The 20,726-nt window shown below is 40.3% G+C and overlaps 1 long non-coding RNA gene across 1 annotated transcript; it reads left to right on the forward strand.

Annotated features, from left to right (window-relative positions):
• Window positions 1-414: 414 nt before the first annotated feature.
• On the forward strand, window positions 415-2,160 carry LOC128928510 (uncharacterized). The gene is made up of 2 exons (XR_008473600.2): window positions 415-611; window positions 695-2,160. It is a non-coding gene; the product is annotated as an uncharacterized LOC128928510 (long non-coding RNA).
• The last annotated feature ends 18,566 nt before the right edge of the window (window positions 2,161-20,726 follow it).

The raw sequence follows: 20,726 nt of genomic DNA on the forward strand, positions 1-20,726 counted from the left end.
CCCTTCTAACTGGCATGAGGTGACATCTCAATGTGGTTTTGCTTTGCATTTCTCTAATGACCAGTGACGATGAGCATTTTTTCATATGTTTGTTGGCCACATAAATGCTTCTTTTGAAAAGTGTCTGTTCATATTATTCATCCACTTTTTAATGGACTTGTTTTTTCTTGTAAATTTGTTTAAGTTCTTTGTAGATTCTGGATATTAGCCCTTTGTCAGATGGGTAGATTGCAAAATTTTTTTCCCATGAATGCTCATAGGGCTTGTTCTTAATTGGAAAAGTGTTGTCCACAGGAAGCTTAGAAATGGGGCAGGGGATGTATCTCTTCAAGCAGGATTAGGGCTTGGTATCTCAGGATCCCACTCTTGTGTAGCTGATGTGGCATTTGTGTTTTCTTTTTCATCCTAAATCAGGCTATAAGCTGTGAAATACCCTGCCTAATGAATATGCAAATAGATACCCGAGGTCTCCTGAGATAAACATAGATATGTTGGTGCCCTGAGAGCATCACCCAACAACTGCATCCCTTTTCTAGAGAAAACCCTGGGAGCGCAGCTCCTCATTATGGACTGGACCTGGAGGATCCTCTTTTTAGTGGCAGCAGTTACAGGTAAGAGCATTCTTAGTTCCAGAGTTGAGGAGGAATCCTGTTTCAGTCAGAGGATTTTATCCACTTCTGTGTCCTCTCCACAGGTACCCAGTTCCAGGTACAGCTGGTGCAGTCTGGGGCTGAGGTGAGGAAGCCCGGGTCCTCAGCGAGGGTCTCCTGCAAGGCTTCTGGATACACTTTCACCAGCTACTATATGCACTGAGTGCACCAGGCCCTTGGACAAGGGCTTGAGAGGATGATATTGATCAACCCTAGCAACGGTAACACAAACTACGCACAGAAGTTCCAGGGCAGAGTCACTATTACCAGGGACACATCACGAGCACAGCCTACACGGAGCTGAGCAGCCTGAGAGCTGAGGACATGGCCATGTATTACTGTGCGAGAGACACAGTGTGAAAACCCACATCCTAAGAGTACCAGAAACCCTGAGGGAGGAGGCAGATGTGCTGGGCTGAGGAGATGACAGGGATTATCAGATTGAAGACTTTCTTAGAAAATGAGGTTAATACATTTAAGGAAAAGAACAATGGAGCTATTTATGCACTCTAATTATTTGGGAAATATTCCATAAAACAGTCTTTCTGTAAACAAAATTTAGGGAGTGGAAAATAAATTAGTAAAATGGATATAAGAATGCTCTGAAATTATTACTGAACATCAGTTTTTGAATCAGTGTTGTAAATGTTTTGGAATACAGCTGCCAGATTACATTTTAATTACTTTTATCTTCATTATATAAAGTGTCAAAATATGTCAATGTTTTCAATTTTGTGCTATTACGATATGGGGTTTATGCCAGGAATGCGTGATAGGCTTTGTTCTTCTACATCTCATTCCCATTTCCATTATGAGTATTGCGTCTGTTAACTATTCTAGATCAGTCATGTTATTTCATTGTTGTTTAAATGCACATACCCCTAGTTAAAATTTCATTCTAATTATATTTATATCATTTTGATGAAGTGTCTGTTCTGATTTTGGCTCATTTTATTGCACCGTTTTCTTATGATCAGATGTAAGTTTTATACACACTCATTATGAAAGTCATTTACCAGAGCAGGGTGTGGTGGCTCATGCCTATAATCCCAGAACTTTGGGAGGCCAAGGCAGGTGGATCAGGGGGTCAGCAGTTCAAGGCCATGATGGTGAAACCCCATCTCTACCAAAAATACAAAAATTAGCTGGGCGTGGTGGTGGGCACCTGTAATCCCAGCTACTCTGTAGGCTGAGACAGAGAATTGCTTGAACCCAGGAGGTGGAGGTTGCAGTGAGCCAGCATCACGCCATTGCACTCCAGCCTGGGAAACAGCAAGACTCTGTCTCAAAAAAAAAGGTCATTTACCAGGGTAACTAAAAGTCATTTAGCAAATATGTAATTTGCAAGTGGATTTTCCAAATCTGTAGTTGTCTTTTCACTCTTATCAGTGTAACAAAAATTACATATGTATGTGTGTGTATAAACTTGAATACAACAGTTTTATTTTTTCAAAAATCATAATTTTGGCATTAAGTCTAAACACTAATCATAAAATCTGTTAACACAGAATGTTTCTTTTGTCTCTAATCTCAAGCCACAATCACAGCATGAGTATTTAAATTTCACCTACTTCAAGGAAAGATTATTAACTTAAGACATTTGGAATTTTTCTGCATAGAAAGTGTCTTTTCCATTTTTTAAATTTAGTAAACTGTTAGTATAGTTTCTGGATGTTTATTTTATATTCTGGAGAAGATCCAAGGCTACATTATGCATTTTACTGCTCAAATCACCACAGGTTTTTGGGTACTAGGAGCTCACTTAGTTTAGATTCTGTATCCTTACAGCGTACCCCATTGGTTTGCTTTTGATCATGTCCCTGTTTCCTGGTATGAGAAATTCTAAGCTCATTGTTTTCTGTTATAGTTTTCACATACAGAATCAGTTATTTCTCTAAGGATTTCTGGTCCTGGTATTAAATAGTTATATTAAAATACAGAATTGCGACATTGGCTGTGTGTGCTGTTAATGTGGTGTCAGTGTTTCTAGGCTCTCTAATCTAACAGGCCTAGAAAGTGTGCCTGTGTATATTAACCCATATTTGCAGGCAAACGAAACTATTTATGTACCTAATCTTCTGTACTTCATTACATCAGACTTTAGAACACACTGGCACTGCACTCTATTATAATGCCAGATGAATGCTCCCAGCCTTCCTCTTTGTCTGTTCATAACCACCAACTGCAAAATGAGGAACCTCCTCTGTTCTGTATGTATTATTTCCTGTAAAATGTAACATCAAAACCTGCACAGTGGCTCATGCCGGTAATCCCTGCACTTTGGGAGGTCGAGGCAGATGGATCACGAGGTCAGGAGATCAAGACCATCCTGGCTAAGATGGTGAAACCTCGTGTCTACTAAAAATACAAAAAATTATCCAGGCATGGTGGCACGTGCCCGTATTCCAGCTACGTGGGAGGCTGAGGCAGGAGAATTGCTTGAACCTGGGAGGTGGAGGTTGCAGTAAGCCTAGAATATGCTACTGTACTCCAGCCCAGGTGACAGAGCGAGACTCCATCTAAACAACAAAAAACAAACTTGCATTAAATATATATTGGGCAAATAAGTAAAATTAAATAAGATAGTGACTTTTTAATTGTTAATGCACTATTACATAATTTAAAATTGTTTTCCTGAAGGATAGTGTTCCTACTCATCTCACCTAGGACCTTCTCTGGGACTTGCCCTCTCCTCAGACATCCCATCCCAGAGCTTGCTGTGTAGTAGGAGAATTGCAATTAGGCCCCCTTTCCTGCTGATGAAAACCAGTTCGGACCTAACCCTGCAGCTCTGGGAGAGGAGCCCCAGTCCTGGCATTCCTGTGTATTTCTATTTGGTGTTCAGAACTGCCCACAAATGATTCACCTTTGAGTTTTGGTTTAGTTGTGTTTTTCTTGTTACTATTTTAAAAGTCAATTCCTGGAGACCTGAAGATATTTAGTCTGCATGGATATGAGTGAGAGAAGCAGTCGATATGTGTGTCAGTTTCTGATCACTGCGTGTCTGTGTTTGCATGTGTCCAGTGTGAGCTGCAGCTGGTGGAGTCTGAAGGAGGCTTGATGAAACCTGGGATGACTCTGAGACTAGCCTGTGGAGCCTTTGGATTCACTTTTAATAGCTACTACATACACTGGGTCAGCCAGGCTCTGGGGAAGGGCCTGGAGTGGGTCTCATGAATTTGTAATGATGGAACTAGCACATACTATGCAGATGCCATGAAGGGCTGCTTCACTATCTCCAGAGACAATTCCAAGAACTTCCTTTATCTGCAAATAAACAGTGGAAGACCTGAGGACACTGCTGTATATTACTGTGCTAGAGACAAAGAGAGGGGAGCTCAGCATGAGCCCAGAAATAAACCTTCCTGCAAGAACACCTATAGGAAATCAGCTGCAGGGGACACTCAGAACCCACAGATAAGAGTCAACCCTAGAGACAAGAGCAGATGGAGGTTAAGGTTGTGTTTTGTTTTATTGTTTGGAACTTCCTCTGCATCTGACAGTTTCCCCAGAGCATCTCCCTAATTTCAGAGTTCTGTAATTATCAATGTCATTTTCAATTTTTGTAATCATTGTAATCGATATGGTTTATCTCTGTGCCACCAAAAAAATGCCATCTTGAATTGTACTCCTATCATTTCCGAGTGTGGTGGGAGGGACCAGTGGATGACAATTGAATCATGGGGGCATATCCTATCCATGCTGTTCTTGTGATAGTAAATAAGTCTCATGAGATCTGATTTTTTTTAATGAAAAAGGATTTTCTCTGCACAAGCTGTCTTTTGTCTGCCACCATGTGAAACATGGCTTTAACCTTCTGCCATGATTGTGAGGCTTCCCAAGTCATGTGGAACGGTAAGTCAACTAAATCTGTTTCTTTTGTAAAGTTTCCAGTCTGCTCTATGTTTTTATCAGCAGTGTGAGTATGGACTAATACAGTAAATTGGTACCAGGAGTGAGGTGCTACTGAAAAAATGCTAAAAAATGTGGATGCAACTTTGGTACTGGGTAACAGGGAGAGTTATCCAGTTCTCTGGAACAGTCTGAAGGGCTCAGAAAAAGACAAGAAAATGCGGGACAATTTTGAACTTCCTAGAGACTTGTTGAATGGCATTGATCAAAATGCTGATAATGATATGGACGATGAAATCCAGGCTGTGGTGGTCTCAGATGGAGATGATAAACTTGCTGGCAACTGGAGCAAAGGTTACTCCCGTTATGCTTTAGCAAAGATACTGGTGGCATTTTGCTTTTGCCCTAAATATCTGTGGAACTTTGAACATGAGGGAGATGATTTAAGGTATCTGGCAGGAGAAATTTCTAAGCAAGAAAAGTTTCAAGAGTTGACTTGTGTGCTGTTAGAGGCATTCAGTTTTATAATGGAAGCAGAGCATAAATGGTAGGAAAAATTGCAACCTGACAATGCAATAGAAAAGAAAATACCATTTTCTGAAGAGAAATTCAAGCTGGTTGCAAAAATTTGCCTAAATAATGAGGAGCCAAATGTTAATCCTCAAAGAAAATGGGAAAATGTTTCTGGAGCATGTCAGAAGTCTTTACCACAGCCCCTCTCATCATAGGTGCAGTGACCTAAGAGGAAAAAGTAGTATTGTTGGGCAGGCCTATGTTCCCCAGGCTGTGTGCAGCCTAGGGACCTAGTGCCCTATGTCCCAGCTGCACCAGTTGTGGCTGAAAGGGGCCAGTGTAGAACTCGAGCCATGGCTTCAGAGGGTGCAAGCCTCAATCTTTGGCAGCTTCGTTGTGGAATTGAGACTGCCAGTGCTCAGAAGTCAAGAATTTAGCCTAGATCTCAGAGGATGTATATGGAAATGCCAGAATGCCCAAGCAGAAGTTTGCTGCAGGGGTGGGGCTCTCATGGAAAACCTCTGATAGGGCAGTAGGGAAGGGAAATGTGGGATGGGAGCCCCGACACAGAGTCCCTACTGGGGCACCACCCACTGGAGTTGTGAGAAGAGGGCCACCATCCTCCCCACCCCAGAATGGTAGCTCTTCCAAGAACTTGCAGTTTACACCTGCAAAGCTGCAGACACTCAATGCCAGCCCATGAGAGCAACCAGTAGAAGGGATATACTCTGCAAAACCACAGGGGCAGAGCTGTGCAAGGCCATGGGAGCACACCTCTTGCATCAGCATGATTGGTTGAAATTCCTCAGAATCATACAACAGATTTCCATACAGATATGGGTATGTAGCTAAGGATGTAATGACCATTCCATTTTACCTAGAATAGAAATACCTGTTTTACTTCATTCATGTTTTGTCCTTAAATAGCCCTTGGATAATTCCTTGCATTATGTTTACTCTTTAGATGAAGATTCAAAAGCTCAATGTGAGTGACTGACATTTTCAGTCACATAGCTCATAAATATTAGTCTCCTAATATTTTATTAAATTTATTATTGAGTAATTATTATTTTTTTTTGGGAGGAAGGGAGGAAGGCAGGAAGGGAGGGAAGGAGGAAGGGAGGGAGGAAGGAACAGATGAAGGAAGGAAGGAAGAGAGGAAGGGGGGAGGGAGGGAGGTAGGGAGGGAGGGAAGGGAAGGAAGGAAATCAAGCAGTGAGAGAGAAATTGCCAACCTGGATCTAGAGATTTACAAGTTGATTTCTTTTTTTTTTTTTCTTTTTATTGAGAGAAGGAAAGAAAAAAATGAGTAAAGGAGAGGAAGAAAGAGGAAGAGAAAGAGGGAGGGTGAATGGAAATATTGCTTTATTCTGAAAAAAAAGTATTAATAATGGCCAACCAATGTTTCATTTAAACTTATGAGTAGGTGTGATGTTGTATTGACAAGAATGTATATTTTGTATATTTGAAGTGGAGAGCTCTATAAATATTTATTAAGTTTACTTGTTCCAGATCTGAGATCGAGTCCTTGATATCCTTATTAATTTTGTGTCTCATTGAATCTAAGTCTCTATGTATCTGGGTGTTAGGATCGTTAGCTCTTGTTGTTGCATTGATCCTTTTACCACTATATCTTTGTTGCTTTAATATCTATTTTATCCGACACGAGGATTGCAACTCCTGCTTTTTATTTATTTATTTATTTATTTATTTATTTATTTATTTATTTATTTTTGCTCTCCATTTGGTTGGTAAATCTTTCTCCATCCCTTTGTTTTGAGTCTTTGTGTATCCTTGCCTGTGAAACAGGTCTGGATGTAACATGCCGTTGGGTTTTGGCTGTGTCTTATGATTGGGGGATTTAGTCGATTTGAATTTAGGATTACTGCCATTTGATGTTGAATGGCTGTTTTATCCATTCGTAGGTGTAAATTCTTCTTTATGTTGGTGCTCTTTACTTTTTGGTATAATTTTAGAAAGGCTAATACTGGTTGTTTCTTTCTGTGTGTAATGCTTCTTTCAGAAGCTCTTGTAAAGCAGGCCTGGTGGTAATAACATCTCTGAGTACTTACTTGTTCATAAAAGATTTTATTTTTCCTTTAGTTGTGAAGCTTAGTTTGGCTGGATATGAAATTCTGGGCTGAAGGTTCTGTTCTTTGAGGATGTTGAATATTGGCCCTCACTCTCTTCTGGCTTGTAGAGTTTCTGCTGAGAGATCTGCTGTAAGTCTGATAGGCTTGCCGTTGTGGGTAACCTGACCTTTCTCTCTGGCTGCCCTTAGTATTTTCTCCTTCGTTTCAACCCTGGTGAATCTAATGATTATGTGCCTTGGGATTGCTCTTCTTGAGGAATATCTTTGTGGTGTTCTCTGTATTACCTGGGGTTGAATATTGACCTGCTTTGCTAGTTTAGGAAAATTTTCCTGAATAATATCCTGAAGGGTATTTTCCAGCTTGGATTCATTCTCTCCGTCACATTCAGGTACACCTATCAAACGTAAATTTAGTCTTTTCACATAGTCCCACATTTCTGGGAGACTTTGCTCATTCCTTTTTATCCTTTTTTCTCTGATCTTATCTTCTTGTTTTATTTCATTAAGTTGGACTTTGACCTCTGATATCCCTTCTTCTGCTTGAACAATTCGAGTGTTTAAACCTGTGCATACTTCTCGGAGTTCCTGTATTGTATTCTTCAGTTCCATTAATTCACTTATATTCCTCTCTAAGTTGTCTATTCTCAATAGGATTTCATCAAACCTTTTTTCAAAGTTCTTAGTTTCTTTACATTGGGCTACAACATGTTCTTTTAACTCACAGAAGTTTCTTATTATCCATTCCCTGAAGTGTGATTCTGTTATTGGGATGTGCTCGTTCTCCCTCAAGCCTTGTTCCATTGTTGATGTGGAACTGTGATCATCTTTAGAGGGAGAGGCGTTCTGATTTTGAGTATTCTCAGCGTTTTTACACTGGTTTCTTCCCATCATTGTAAATTTATCCTCCTGTCGTCTTTGAAATTACCAACTTTCAGATTAGGTCTCTTGAGTGGACGTCCAAGTGGTTAGTTCCCAGGGCCAGAACAGCGGCGTTAAGACTGATGGTGCTTTTCTTCCCAGTATTCTCCTGTCTGGCTTCCTTCTTGTGTTCGTAATAGGCGACTCTGCCTTCCCGGGGCTCCAAACCTCGGTTCGAAGGGGGGAACCAGTCTCCTTTACTCTGCACCGAGAGCTGCCGCGCCGAGATGCCGGTGAAACCGCTGCGCCGGCCACAAGAGTCGTGCTGGCGACCTGTGTGACTCCTCCACTGGGGATCTTCTGCTCCGTGAGCAACCAGAATTTGTCTGAAAGTGTGGCGCCTCTAGTTCTCTGCGCTTTCACTGAGAGCTGCAATCCTGAGATGTTAGCGATCAGCCATCTTGGATCGTTCCCCCGACTCTGTTTTGAGTAATTATTTTTTAAAGCATTGTGAAGGTAATTGCATGCCTGATTTTTCTTCCCATCGATTGCATTGTTGTTATATAGAAATGCGGGTGAAGGGGAGGAAGGCAGCAAAACACACTGCCATGTGTGTACCTATGCAACTATCTTGCATGTTCTGCACATGTACCCCAAAACCTAAAATGCAATAAAAAAAATAAAAGAAATGCTACTAATTTTTGTATGTTGATAATTTATCCTTTCAGTGTTACTGAATTTGTTTTTTAGTTCTAAGAGTTTTTTGGTGGAGTTTCGATTTTTCTTCATTTATGTTAACAATCATCGTTTTTAACTTCTAAGTTCAGGGGTACAAGTGCACGTTTATTACATAGGTAAACTTCTATCTGGGAGTTTGTTGTGCAGATTCTTTGATCACCCAGGTATTAAGCCTAGTACCATTAGCTATTTTCCTTGATCCTCTTTCTAGTCTCACCCACCACTGTCCAAAAGGCCTAGTATGTGTTTCTAAATATAAGACTATGACACAAAAAAATTCCATGCTCATGAATGGGAAGACTCAATATCATAAAAATGGCCATACTGCCCAAAGCAATTCATAGATTCAATGCTATTCCCATTAAGCTACCATTGACTTTCTTCGCAGAATTAGAGAAACTAATTTAAGTTTTATATGGAACAAAAAAAGGCCTGACAATCAGCAGCAGAAAGAACAAGGCTGGAGGTATTATGCTACCTGATTTCGTACTATCCTACAAGGCTACAGTAACTAAAACAGCATGGTATTGGAAGAAAAACAGATGTATAGACCAATAGAATGGAAAAGAATCCTCAGAAATAACACCACATATCTACAACCATCTGATCTTCAATAAACTTGACAAAAACAAGTGATGGGGAATGGATTCCCTATAATAGACGGCACTGAGAAAAGTGGTAGCCATATGCAGAAAACGGAAACTGTGAAGACTCTAAGAGCACTGATAGTGTCCCTTACACTTTAGACAAAAATTAACTCAAGGTGGATTACAGACTAAAACGTGAGACCTAACACCATAGAAAATGGAGACAGTAATAAAGTGACTGGTACTTAACAAGATTGTTCTGCAGTTATATGGCACACAATCGGTGCTTGGCAAACCTTTTCTATTACATCGGTCATGCTACAATAGGCTTGTGGAATACGCGTGCACTAATGTAATTGTGAGAGATACGTTTATGAAGACTCAGCTTTATGTCAAAATATGAGAACCACTATCATAATAGCGTAGCCAGGATTTTTAGAAACATCTAAGCAAAGTGTGCTTCTTAGAGACAATTGTGCTGAATTGTTAAGTATATCATCACATTGCTTAGTTGATTCAGTGGGCGCTATTGTTCCAACAGAGGCCCTCCTCTCAGACCACAGGGACTCAATCCAGTTCACTCACCATCAGCAGAAGTTTATCCACTCTGTCTATGTTCATCTTCTGGGCCAACCAGTCTTTATTCTAGACAAACCGGTGCATTGCAAAGTCAAAGAAAATTCTTTCTGCCCATGGGTAGAACTCCCCACTCTTTGAGAAAGAAAGACATATGTGGGTGTGAAAAAAACTGAGGTGTGAACTTCACAGAATCTTACTAAAAGGAAAATTAGGAAACTTAGAGGATATCCAGGAAGAAAGTACTGTCTAATTTCTATTATTAAAAGATCACACTGACTATTGTGAGGAGAAATGATGTGGAATGTGTTGGAAACAGTGAAGTTACCAAGGCCAGCTAGGGGCTCTTACAGTCCTCCAGGAGAGAGGGTCGTGCCTCAGTCAGAGGCCTGTATTAGAGATTATGCAAGGGGTCACATTGGGATATATTTTGAGGTGGAGTCCACTGTATTTGCTTATATACAATCCTTGGTGGGGAGTGAAAAGTAAAAAGTGACCCTGTATTCTTGAAAACTCTGTAAAAAATGTTATTGTCTTAGAAAAGATTAGGGGGTATCATGGGATACATTCTTTTTACCCAAATTTATATTTTGAAGTTTTATCCCTGTACCTCAAAATATGATTGTGTTTCAAAACAGGGTCATTTTTAGAGGTAATTAAATTAAAATCAGGCTATTAAGATGGTCCTAATCTAATCAGACTTGTGTTTTTTATTTTTTATTTTTTATTGGATTATAGGTTTTGGGGTACATGAGCAGAGCATGCAAGACAGTTGCGTAGGTACACACATGGCAGTGTGCTTTGCTTTTCTTCTCCCCTTCACCCACATTTGGCATTTCTCCCCAGGCTATCCCTCCCCACCTCCCCCTCCCACTGGCCCTCCCCTTTTCCCCCCAATAGACCCCAGTGTTTAGTACTCCCCTTTCTGTGTCCATGTGTTCTCATTTTTCATCACCCGCCTATGAGTGAGAATATGCGGTGTTTCATTTTCTGTTCTTGTGTCAGTTTGCTGAGGATGATGTTCTCCAGATTCATCCATGTGTTCTTATAAGAAAGGAACTTTTGGCCACAAAGCGGGACACCAGGGGTGCGTGTGTACAGAGGAACTTGCATATGCAGGCAAAGCAAAAAAATAGCCACCTGAAGCCAAGAAGAGACGTCTTAGAAGAACGGAATCTTTCAACAACTGGATTGTGGACTGTGAGCCTCCAGAACCGTGAGAAAATAAACTTCTGTTGTTTAAGTTACACAATATGTGGTATTTTTTTAGGGCAGACATAACAAACTACACGGGGAGAGCAGTTTTAGGACGTGGAAATCAAGAGTCTTGTTTGGGACCTGTTACGTTTGCATCCATATTAGAAGACAAGTGGATTGCTGAGACTTCAGCTGAACGAAAGGTGCCTCAGCTCCTGCTGCCGACCTGCTCTTCGCTTTGACCCCACCCTCACTCACTGACAGGGTCTCTTTCAGTTCTTCTGTCACTTCTGTTTTATTTGTGTGTGGAGAGTTTATACATGATATTTATTCTTCCCTAATACACTAATCTCTTTCACTCACTGCTGACATTGAAAAATGTCAGGGAAAGGTCCTGAGCTGAGTGATATTTAAGGCAATGCCTGCTGTCTCCCTGTACTCACCAAGCCAAGAGGGAGTGTTTCTTTCCCCAGGCCTACCACTTCTCCAGCAACGTATGCAATGAGGCAAGTCTGCCAGGCACTCCCCTCTGCTCCTTCCCTCTGGTCTTCCTCTCCTACCTGAAGGTCTACCATAAGTCACTAGGCAGAACCATTCCCCTCCAGTTTCCCTGTGCAATTAGTGTGTGTAGAAACCAATGACTGTCATGCTAATAACCCTAGGGCACCTGCTAGGCCAAGCAACTACTCTGTGCCCCCGCATAAAGCACGTAAAGCCTGGCTATGATGGTTTTATTATCGCATAGCCAAGGAATAATTGCCAACTGGTAATATACTTCCTCCTTAGCAAACATCCCTAATATTCCAGAGGGGGTGAGGGAGGAAAACTGCCTGACCACCAGCCAAAGGCAGAGTAATCTGCAACAAACCTCATTGTACAAGGACGCCTTCCAATAATATAAGGGATCTTCAAATTGCCTGTGGAAAATACATGTTATTTTTTAAAATTGTGCATGGACATAATTTTTTGTTCATCCAAATACATTCATATTAACTCGTTACAACATGTCTGAACAGAATCTAGTTCAGTCACTAACATGATTGAGACAGCGCTTTGAAAAAAGCCTCTATCAGAACAACGAAAATTGGACTAAAATTATAGGAAGAACAAATATTAAGATTATGGTGAAGCTTGAGTGGAACAATGATGACATCACTGATGCGTTGTGAAGTATGTGTGCCCAGGTAAATCAGCCCTTCACAAATGGATAATTCACTTTTAAAAGCAATGAGGGCCAGGCGCGGTGGCTCAAGCCTGTAATCCCAGCACTTTGGGAGGTGGAGGTGGGTGGATCATGAGGTCAAGAGCTCGAGACCATCCTGGTCAACATGGTGAAACCGTGTCTCTACTAAAAATACAAAAAATTAGTTGGGCATGGTGGCACGTCCTGTAGTCCCAGCTACTCAAGAGCTGAGGCAGGAGAATTGCCTGAACCCAGGAGGCGAGGTTGCGGTGAGCCGAGATCACGCCCTTGCACTCCAGTCTGGGTAACAAGAGCGAAACTCCGTCTCAAAAAAAAAAAAATTAGGCAATGAGATGATGGTAAAGGTGACCCTTACATTAGCAGACCATCCACATCAACTTATGGGGAAAGAGAACACGTGGACTCAGGGAGAGGAGCATCACACACAGGGGACAGTTGGCGGGGGATAGGGGAGAGACAATGGGGATAGGGAGGGGGTGGAGGGTAGGGAGGGATAACATGGGGAGAAATGCCAGATATAGTATAAAATTATAAATTAAAAAAATATTGCTGAAATCCATAAAATAAAAAAGTGGAAGTCACTCACTCCCTACCCTAAGCAAACATTGTTAACAGTTTGATATGAAAAAAAGAAAGCCAAACGTCCTGTGTTCTCACTTGTAAATGGAAACTAAGCTATGAGGATGCAAAGGCATGAAAATGCCACAATGGACTCTCGGAACTCGGGGAAGTAGTGGGAAAGTAGTGATGAATAAAAGACTATGAAGCGGGCGCAGCGTCTACTGCCCGGGTTAGGAGAGCACCACAGTCTCACAAATCACCACTAAAGAACTTAGTCATGTAACGAAGCACCATTTGTTCCGCAGCGTATGGAAATAAAAAAGGAAAATCACTAGGCATCCAGCTTACAGTACTGTTGCAGTGTGTGTGGACTTCTTTTTTTCTAATATTAAAATATCTGTAATGTGTACTCTGTTTTCTTCAGTTAATAATGTGAAAAGACTGCATTTAGATGGTGAAATTCCCAGGACCCTGAGTTCTTTATAGTTAGGCAAAATTACTTGTATCGTTACTTGCAAAACCTCTTGCATGTGATGAAGCTTATGTTAAGAAATAAAGTTTATGATGTCTACTTTCATATTGTAATCACATTCTTTCACAAACTTTTTGAAATCCTCTTCCGTTCTCAAACCCATCTGGAAGGGCAGGAACAGATTCTTCTGTGTACAATACGGGAGCCACTCATCCAACGGATCAAGTGGCCTGTCTTTAGGATTTGCAGTCACATCCCCACCCACAACACCTCTAACAAGGCCATCCTGAAGTTGTCACTATCCCTGAACAAATACCAAATGATAGCACGAGACTTATTCAAGGCCTGAGATGATAAGTGGCAGCTGTTGATACTGACTGACCTATGCTTTCCCCAAAAAGAATGAAAGGATGAACAGGAACTACTTTATATAACAGAAAAGTCAGCAGATGAAAAGAGGGCTACCAATGCAAACGCAGTAAAAAGACTTTGAAAACACAGTATTGATCCAAATTTTAAAAACAAAAATAAAAAAAAGGAGTAAGAAGAATTACAGATGCTTGCTTAGAAGATTAGATTTCAAATTTTTCAAAAAATGTATTTAAAAGGAAGCCAGGTATAAGATAAAAAAAACACAGGGAAGATTGCTTTAGAACACAAAATGTCAACAAATACCTTTTAGGAAGAGAGGAATTAGTTTCAGAATATAGCAAAAATGAAAAAAAAATTCAGTGTGGAAGAACAGCCTGGGAGACAGATAGCACAGGCGCTCAGAAATAGATCAATGCAATGTACTTGAGGCTTTTATATGGGTACCAGACTATCTTATTTCAGTATAAAATTGTGACCACTCATTATGAGTGGGAGTGATTAAAAGCTTTTCCTAGCAGAATGACTGGGCATGGTGACTCATGCCTGCTGTCCCATCACTTTGGGAGGGTGAATTGGGAGGATTCCTTGAGGCCAGGAGTTCAAGACTAGCTTAAGCAACCAAGTAAGGCTACATCTCTTCCAAAAAAAAAGTTTATTTTTTTTGAGACAGTCTCGCTTTGTCACCCAGGCTGGAGTTCAATGGGGCCATCCCAGCTCACTCCAACCTCTCTGTCTCCTGGGTTCAAGTAATTCTCCTGCCTCAGCCTCCCAAGTAGCTGGGATTACAGGTGTGTGCCACTGTACCTGGCTAATTTTTTAGTATTTTTAGTAGAGATGGGGTTTTGCCATGTTGGCCAGGCTAGTCTCAAACTCCTGAACTCTGGTTTCTGCCCACCTTGGCCTCCCAAAGTGCTGGGATTACAGGCATGAGCCACCATGCCTGGTCTAAAAGAAAAATTTTTAAAAAAATAAATGGGCATAGTGTCATAAACCTGTAATTTAAGCAACTCAAGAGGCTCAAACAGGGGGAATCCTCTGAGCACAGGTGTTCAAGGATGCTGTAAGCTATGATCACAACTACATTCCAGCGTGTGTGACAGAGGGAGAGCCTGTATGCGTGTGTGTGTGTGTGCGTGTATATATATATACATATATATATATACATATATATATACACGCACACACATACACATATATACATATATATACTTTAAAAATTCCTAAAAAAGCATAAAGCCCAAACTGAATCTGATGAAATGTTCTATCAAAGAGGCAGAGCAACAAAAAACTCTTAAGGATGTGAAATAAAATGGCTCCTTCAAGAACTGTGTATTCACTCTGTTCATTTCTAGAAACCTCTGGTAGTTCTTGTGGCCAACTTTGTTTTAACCTACCCATGAATATTAATAATAGAATGCGTTAAGACACCCGTATCCTATAACACCAAGGCTTTTCTGGTTAGAGGCAGATCCAGAGAATATTGGACAGTCTGTGTTGGTCTGACCAGGCTGCGTGCCAACCTTCTGTCAGCCATGAATGGCCAGGTTTGTGTTGTCTTCACACACCTCAAAGTTCAGAAGAAATGATCTCTATCTAGTCAAATATTTAGCAGAATATGATAGGCATAGGTATACAAAAATTCACAGCCAACGTTTTGTTCCTTAGAATATGATTGTGTTTAAATGACAGCCTTAAGAAGAGGTGATTAAGCTAAAATGAGGGAGTTTGAGTGGAACCAAATCCAATAAGATTGGTGATCTTATAAGGGGTAGAAATTCCTTATAAGAACTGGAAATTTGCACACGGAGAGACACTAGAAATATGTATGCAGAGATGGAGTCCCATGGGGAGACACGCAGAGAAACAAGAGACCTGCTAGGCACAAATAAGTTTACATTTATTTTAAGTGGCAAGTGGATTGCTGAGGTCCTTGACTCATGTCCAAGAGCCTCAGCTCCTGTTCCAGTCCTGCTCCCTGCTTTGACCCCATCCTAAGTGAGTGATACTGTCTCCTTCAGTTCTTTGGTAACCTCTGTTTTGGTTGTCTCTGGTAGCTTCGTACCTGATATTTACTCCTTCCTCATATGCTAATCTCTTTCACTCATTTCTGACATAGGAGAAGGTCAGGAATAGGGCATGAGCTGAGTGATATTTCGAAGCATCACCTCTTGCCCTCCTGTACTCAGCAGATGAGGAGAAGCCTGCCTCCAACCAGGACTGCAGCTTCCCCAGTGACTCAACCACAGAGGCACATCTGCCTGGCACTCCCTTCTGCTTCTCTCTTGTCTTCCTTCTCTACCTGACTGGTCACCATAAGCTCTCTAGGCCAGACTGCCCATCTCCAGCTTCTCTTTCCAAATAATGTTTCCTGAGAACATTATTCAACAATTTCAGCCTCTAGGCACAAGTGCTCTGTGTGTCTCTTAAAGCATATGAAGCTTAGTTACATGTCACACTTTCCATGTAGCTTGAGAATATTTGGCCACTGGTGTTATATTCCACCTTCAGAAAACATTCCTATTTAGGCTAGGAGAAACACAAGAAACCAACATGCCTAGTTAGCTGGAAAAGTCTAAGTTACCTGTAGTAGACCTTCCTGTATTATGACACCTTCCTATATGCAGTGGGTTGCTAAAATGTTAATGAAAAATGTATATTCTAGTAAGAAATACCATGTATGTATTCCAAATTTTTACACCAAAATGAACTCAGAATGACTTGTTATAACATGTCTCATCAGGAGCTAGTTTGAGGCTTCAGGAAAAATAAGATGCCGGTTTCAAAAGAGCCCCTAGAAGAGCAACACGAATTCTTCTGAAATTAAAGTGAGTATGAATATCACATTTCTGGTGAAGCTTGGGTGGAAAAAGGTGAAATCATTGATGGTGCCCCAAAAGTTGTTCCACTTGGCACGTGGTAAATTTGCATTGGTTGGGAAAGTCAGCAGTTCACATAGTCAACGAGGAGTTCCTCGTTTCAAAAAAGAATGAGGGGATGTTGCATCTAAAGCCTACAGTGACAGCTGATTCACATCATATTGCAAGGAATACATTCATCTTCTTTACACCCTAAGAGAAGATGAGTGACAGTTGGCAGTACAAACAGTAGCCCCAACTGCAGCTTCCCAGCTGGTTCAGTTCACATGATTCTCATTGAATGATTGAAGTTTAGTACATTTTTCACTTAAGGGACGCCCAAACTGTGCCACCAAGATCAAGTGCGGACAAGAGCAGCAGTTTCCCAAAACATTTAAATACGAGCAATGAAGACCTTAAGCATTTTTTCGATGAATTATAAGAGGAGATAAAATGTGGCTTTGCCAGTAAAATTCTGAAATCAAATAGAATCAAAACAATGGCTGTCAAGAGGTGGAAAAGTCCAGTGAAAACAAATGTGGACGAGGAGAGCATGAAGGTCAGGCAAGAGTCACCGAAAAGCTCAAGTCATCTTGCTGGTTGACTTTCTGGAAAAGTATAGTATCCGCTTATTCTGAGAATATTTCGTGACAGCCAAAGCTTTAGTAGAGAAATGCTGGGAAAGCTTCAGCAGAAGCGGACATTGCTTCACCATGACATTGCTTCTGCTCATTTCTCTCATCAAACGGGGCAATTATATGAGAGTTCTGATGGGAAATCATTAAGCTTCCACATTACAACCCTAATTTGGTTCCTTTGGACTTCTTTTTGTTCTGTAATCTTATAACATGTGTAAAAGGCCTCCATTTTTCTTCAGTTAATGATGTAAAAATTATATTTCAATAGCTGGTAAATAAATCTTCTTATGAGTACCAGGTTGTAGAATTAAAGCTAACTTCCCGTGTAACACTTTAAGTTTTTGCTCCATTCCACGGATAACAGGAGGTAAAAGGTTAAAGATTCCCCAGAAGCTTTTGCACATCTTTGGGGAGACTAAAAATTCAGGCGTTTATTCAGTTGAGCCTTGGGCAGTGGCTGCAGTGCTTGAATTAGACAGTGTATGTGTCTCACTTACTTGCATGAAGACGCTTTGTCCATCTCTCTCTTATCTTTTCCTCTACTCTGATCTCAGTTCCTTTAAGGATTCGGGTTGACCTGAGAAGGACTAAAAGCCCTACATACCCAACTACTAATATTACAGAAGTATCAGGGAATGTGGAAACATAAATATTTATAGCCTATTGCCTGTATGTCCTCAATTCACCACTGTGCTTGATTCTGTCGGAGTGAGGGAAGGCATGCTGAGAACACAGGATAGAGCCACTGTGGCACATGAGGGGAAAGAAAGGAAGAGACTGCAAGTCTGTAGAATCCATAGACACTGGAGATGCATTTGAAAGGAGTTAGACTCTGGGGCTAGAAGCCAGTGGGGAAAAAAGCCTTTTCAGTTGCAGTAGTCCTTTATTATTGCTGTTGTTATTAGTATTATTATTTAATTTTAGACACAGGGACTTGGTCTGTTGCTTGAGCTGGAGTACAGTGGCGCAATCATGGCTCACTGCTGTCCTGAACTCCTGGGATCAAGCAATTCTTGCAGCTCACCCTCTGAAATAGATGGGACTGCAGGTGCAAATCCCCAAGCCAGGTTGATTTTGTAAATTTTATTGTATAGATGGGGAGGTCTCACTATGTTGCTCAGGCTGATCTCAAATTCCTGACATCAGCAGTCCTCCAACCTCAGCTTCCAAAAGTAGTGAGATTACAGTCGTGAGCCACCATGCTGCGTCTATAGACACCCTTTCTACCTTAGCCTTATTTTCCTGCATTCTGTACACCCCCAATCAGAAGACAGTAGGGCTGCCTGGCTGTGGATATATCCTCTAAGAAGCCAATGTTAAAGTCCAGGGTTCCTGTAGGAAAAAAGAAGTGCTTGAGTTCAATTGAGCTTTGAGCAAATGGGGTACAAAAGAAAAAGTTAGAAAGACGTTGCAGAGAAGGCTCTTGGGACCCATGCAGTGCACTCTTCCGTTGTTTTTATTTTTATAAGTGTGGTATGATGTGAAATACTTATGCTTTTATCTCATAAGAGTCAAGGACAATCATCCACATAGAAGCCCCACATAGAATAATGTCAGTGGGACTAACCTTTCTGCCAGTGGAGCCAATGGGAGGATCAGGATGTAGCCTCAGTGCCTCTACCCGTCAATGTGCAAAGCTTGCCTTATTGAATGTTCTGGGTTTTATAAACAGAGACAATGCCTGTGTGAGAAATAAAATGGAAAATTATTCAATATACTTTTTTCAATATACATTTAAAAACCATAAACAGTTAATCAATTCTTAATGCAAGATACAATCAAGACATGGCAACCTTGAAACAACTTGGATATGGGATGATCAGACTTTAAAGCAGGCTCTTATAGCCATGGTTTCTGAGCTAAATGTGAACACTCTCAAGTGGGAACAAACTTCTCAGCAGGAAAGAAATTACATAAAATAATAAAACAGAAGTATTAGAGCTGAGATATATAATGTCTAAAATAAAAAAAAAAGAAAATATACCTTATTCACTGTGAAAATTACCAGAAAGTAAATGCTTAAGGAAAGACTCAATCAGTGGTTTGGAGCTGGACTGATAGAAATTTTATACTCTGAACAACCCAGGTTAAAATAATTGAAAAAATTTTACGTAGTTTCACAAATATGAAAGGCTACAACAAATGATGCGACAATCACACAATCTGAGTTTCAGAAAAAAGAACAATGAGGATGCTATTAAAAGAGGACTCAGAGAAAAAATGGCTAAAAAATGCTCACACTTGCATAGACCTACAAATGCAAGAAGCTGAGACAATTCCCATCATAATGTACTCAAGAAATCTATGCCAAACAACACCATGGCAAAGTTTCTGAAAAATAAACAAATATTTTGACAAAAGCAAGAAACAAATGGCATTATAGTTATAGGAAAAACACAACGTGAACAACCATAGATTTAATTCAGAAACCAGAAAAAGAAGAAGAATGTAGCTCAAATATTGAAAGTCTGAAAGAAACGAAAATTGCAAACCAGATATTTATGTCCAACAAAACTATCCTTCCATAGTAAAAAGGAAATTCAGGTATTCTCAGAAAAAAAAAAGAGAATAAAATCTAAAAGAATTTGTTTCCAACAAACTATCTTTTAAAAATGGCTTGATGGAGCTTTCTGAACAGAAAAGAAAGGATAGAAGAGGAATTTTTGGAAATTCAAGAGTGTAGAAAAAATGAAACAGAAAGTGGGAAACAGTAAGTAAACAAAAATATCTTCCTTTTCTTCTCAAGTTTTCTGCCTGAGTTTCAAAAGGGTCAACTGGCCACTGCTAGCTTTGAAGATGGGAGAGAGACAGGTAATGTGGCAAGAAAATGAGATTATTCTCTAGAACCTCCAGAGAGGAACTCATCATGACACATGGACTAAACACAGTGAGACCCAGTTCAGATTCTGAGCTGCAAAACTGAAGACAATTAATTAATGTTGAAGAAAAAATTATAAAACTTGCTGTGGTGCTAAATGCCTGTAGACATGTATTTAAGATGATTATATTATAAATGGGAAGTTCAAGAGACAGAGAAACAAGGTTTTCATATTTCATATAATACGGTAAAATGCGCACACCACTAGACTGTCATAAGCTGTGTGTGTATATGTAATGTAACACCTAGATCAACCACTAAACACACTGTATGGAGAGACCCTAAAAACTACAGATCAATTGAAACAGAATCAAAAAAGATTTTCAAGGAATTTATAAATCTGTAGAGAGAAAATAATCAAAAGTATTATAAATATAAAGTAAACAAAAAAGACTAAAATGTCAACAACTACATTAAATGCAAAAGGTTATTAAAGGTAAGTATCTGCCTTTTCAGTGTGTGCCGTACACTACTGCATAGATCTATACTTTGAAGTACAAATATTTTCACTGCAACCAATTTTCCAGGAACTCATTAATATCCTCATGCAAATATCTGGAAGAAGCCTGGGTAACTCTCTCTACCTGCCCTGAACGAAACCAGATCTAGAGGAGTAAGATGTCCACTCTGTGTGTGCTGTGAAGAATAATGTACTCTCAAAGACACACACTTACTAATTCCCA

The sequence above is a fragment of the Callithrix jacchus genome, chromosome 9, assembly GCF_049354715.1.
Source record: "Callithrix jacchus isolate 240 chromosome 9, calJac240_pri, whole genome shotgun sequence".
NCBI lineage: Eukaryota > Metazoa > Chordata > Mammalia > Primates > Cebidae > Callithrix > Callithrix jacchus.